Genomic DNA, 3,856 nt, shown 5'->3' on the forward strand with positions numbered 1-3,856 from the left:
GTCGAACCGACTGAGAGCGAGCGTGGTCGTTTGAGAGAAATCACGCGTCCTACAACTAATGCGCATGCGCGACAGTCGGATCGGACGTTTCATACGGGCTAAAATGCCGCTGGTTCCTCTAATGATAACGGAATTCCGGCAGGTCAAGGAAAAAACACAATGTTTCATAGAAAGGGATGGCTCTTCTGTTAAGTTAGGCGCCGATGTCGGTTGACCACAACGATCAAAGAGCAAGTGTATTCGCGGGTTGGTTCGTGAGTTATAGTGATTCTGGCCATGTACTGTTCCCGGATAAAGTATCAACCTACGAACATTCTAGCCGGTTTGGAACTGGAATACTGTGGTGAGCTGACGCCTGAGGAACACTTTCGAGCGCTGTCGCATTTTCAAATACAGTGACTAAGAAGACAGGATTCGGAACGAAACGAGTATTTCCCGTGACTGTGTGACCTTCGGTGCACCGCCAGCATGAGAAGAAGAACTCATTTGTGAAATCGCATGCACTCGTGGCTCTCGCTCGCTTCCAGAAATAGACTGTGTATGTGTTTTGCAACTTCGAACTTGGTTTGGTTGCAGTCTATTCAACGAACGAAACGTCCTGTACGCACGGTGAATATATGAGTCACACATTTGAGTCTATACGTTGCATCAATAAATGTGTATTTAGCCTGTCAAAAATGTCTTACCGCCGTATTCTTGAACAAGCCTCGACTCGACGCTCCGCCTCGACTCCAACGAGTGGAGGAAAGTGGCGCTGCTCCACTCGAAGAGCCCATGCGTTTCATGAACCCGCGGCTTCGGGGATTCCTTCGCCAAGGCGCTCCTCGAGAAACCGTCCTCGAATAAAGCTGTAGTCTCGTCCCCAGCCGTCTTTCGGGACCACTCGAAAATGTTAATTATCGTACTTAAAACACACTTATGGCATTAAAAATAAATGTAATTCTTTACTTTATTTCGACCAACGTGCATTACAAATACAAACACAAAGGTATGCAAGTGTTTGAAGAAGGGTGCAGGTGTTTCGAACATGGAAACAGACTGATAGGTTTCCTAGTTTTCTGGTCTGGTAATTACAACCACAACGGCAGCAGCTAGCTTAAAGGTCAGATATGCCGATTTTGAAGTGCCGCAGAACTGAGCGATACTCGCGCTGTGTGTTCATTACCGAACACTGAATATGTGTGCGAAATATCTTGCTCCAACTGTTCGTAGTTTTTTAGAAAACAGTTTTTTTAGTTCCCACGCCCGGTCGTCAGACCGTCGGCAAACCCTGCGCACGGGCGCACCGACGTCACTGCTCTCGGTTTATCTGTCTTTGGCTTGGCATGGACTCTTGGCTTGGCTGCTTTGCTTCTTTCGTTTCCTCCTCTGTGGATCGTACATAAGCGAACAGCTGTTATGTTGTTGCTAAGCCGGAAACAAAGCATGTGAATGTTTTTTTTTTGGCACAGCGTCGTTGGGAAAGTGCACTTCCTTGTTCTGACCTTGCCTTTTATGGGCTGGAGCGATATGAATCGTAAATATGCCACGGCGAAGTTGTCGAAGATGCGAGAGTGCTACGCTGTTAGAACAATTCATCGGTGCATTCAAGTGTTACCTATTATAAGCTGCCAAAAGACCAAGCAGTGCGAAGCTCTTGGCTGACAGTGGTGCCTGCTAATTTCCACTGCAAGGATTTCGTCCACGAATGTTATCATAGGTTACGCGCGACTCCAGAGGCAATTTGGAATCTCGGCACGAAATCGTCTGATGAAAATCTGAGGTGCCCGACGCATAACATTTTGAACGTGCCACGGAGGATCAAGGCAAAAAACGAGAGCAAAAAATGGTAAGTCGAGGTTCATATATAAGAAATAGCAAGCGTAATGAATCGATTGTGCAGCTGTCCTACTGCGCTTACTCTGATATAACCACGATTAACAACACAATAGTACTATTGATAATCTAACTTCTGAATTATCACAGGTGCACGCTGAAGGCGGAAATGAAGCATGATCTGGCTTGCATCTGGTCATGAAGAAATTGCTGACACGTTAGTTGCAGTCCACCTCCACCAACAGGTATGACAATGTGATGTTATAATTTGAGTATTCATCTATGTTCAACTTTTCATGTGCACTCGCATGCAGACATTTTGACACCACTTTTAAATCTGCCCTCAAAGTTACAACCTGTGCTTCCAGGGTGGAAAACAAAGATCGCCATTCCGATTAGCTGCTATCTCCCAGTTCAAGCACTTTTGTGTCTGGACACTGGTTCCTGTGGATGGGGTGTTACAAGCTTTACTGTCTGATATAGAAGGTACGTTACATTAGTTCAGTTAATTTGTCTTTTGCACATTTTTGTTACTGTTAGTTGGATTACTGTTGGACATACAATCCTTTGACACACCGAAGCTGATGTCGCCTCTGATAACATTTTAGAATTTTCAGTGTCATGAACGTCCATTGAGGAAGGTGCCTTTACTATCTGTGAATCTTCAACTGAAGAATAGCCCAGAATTCATGTTAACATTGTCTACTCTTATTAATTCACTGTCTGTTTTCTGAGAGCTAAGAAAAATGGAAGCTATTTATTTGTCACAACTTCACACTGGATACTGGTGTGGTACTGGCTTGACATGTAAGCTAAAATACCTGGATTCTACAATAATTATGTTCAACTTGGTGCATTACCGTGGGCAATGCCACATTCACTACATTTTTAGTGGGTCCGGTGCACAAATACTGTGTGCATACTGAATACATACATACTGTTCGATAGGCAAAAATACCTGAGCAGTGCTGTGTAGTCTTTTTACCCAAAGTCCATACTCTTACTGCAAAGTCACAGTACGTAGAACAGCAATGTGCAGGTATGCTGCGATAGAGATTCACAACAGAAAGAAGACTGTTGAGAGCATCTAAATTTTAATGAGACGAGACTTTCGTGCACAAGGCTGCTCTTGTCAATGTCTGACATGAAGTTACAAAATCCCAGAATACATAAAACATGTTGTAATGTAGAGAGCGAGGGGTGGTACAGACATAAAGATAATTATATAATCATATATAATAAAATAAAAAGGGGGTACGACTGCCCCCTCAACTCAACTCGACAACTCAATAACTCTACTTATTCTCTACCTTACAACATGTCATATATTCTGGAATTTTGTAACTTGATGTTAGACATCAAGAAGTACAGCCTTCTGTGCAAAAGTATTCTTTCTGTTGTGCATAATCATTATGCAGTAAATGCGACTATCCATTTCTTGTCATTAAATGCTTTTCCTTTCTTTCTTTCTTTTTTTCTGCAGTGATGAGCATCCATAAGGACACATGCCAGAAAGGGAGTCTCTTTGGGATGACAAACCCTCATCACCTCATGAGGATACAATGGTTGACGAATGGTTCTCAAGCACATCGAAACTTCCAACAAATAATTCATGAAAAAGCCAGTCAGTGCTAGCACCAGGAATTGAACGTGGGCCATCCTGCTAGCAGTCAGAGATGTTCAGTGGTGTAGCCACGAGGGGGCTAGGGGGTCTCGAGCCCCCCCTACCTGCCACGGACCGACCCACACAAATCGTGCAAATCCGAGAACATAATATATGGGGGGGGACCAGTGTGACTATCGCGAAAGTTCTTGCAGTTCATGGCGTCTATCTAAGAAGCATTCTTGAATGGTTTTCAAAGTATGAGCTTTTCAAAATACTTCCAATCTCGTGACACCACTTCATTGGTCATGACAGCCTATACATGTAATCGTACTGTGAACGTCTAAATCAACTATTTTCGTTCCCTTTTTTAATCCTCAGTTTGAAGTGTGCACAAGTATGTGTGTGTTGTCGACACAGGATCAGCGGGGGGGGGGG

The 3,856-nt window shown here is 43.8% G+C and overlaps 1 long non-coding RNA gene across 1 annotated transcript; it reads left to right on the top strand.

The window, feature by feature from the left end:
* The first annotated feature begins 1,392 nt into the window (after nucleotides 1–1,392).
* Nucleotides 1,393–3,856, top strand: LOC135395369 (uncharacterized). The gene is made up of 4 exons (XR_010423043.1): nucleotides 1,393–1,828; nucleotides 1,966–2,060; nucleotides 2,184–2,301; nucleotides 3,299–3,856. It is a non-coding gene; the product is annotated as an uncharacterized LOC135395369 (long non-coding RNA).

This window comes from Ornithodoros turicata, chromosome 5 (genome assembly GCF_037126465.1).
Source record: "Ornithodoros turicata isolate Travis chromosome 5, ASM3712646v1, whole genome shotgun sequence".
Taxonomy (NCBI): Eukaryota; Metazoa; Arthropoda; class Arachnida; order Ixodida; family Argasidae; genus Ornithodoros; species Ornithodoros turicata.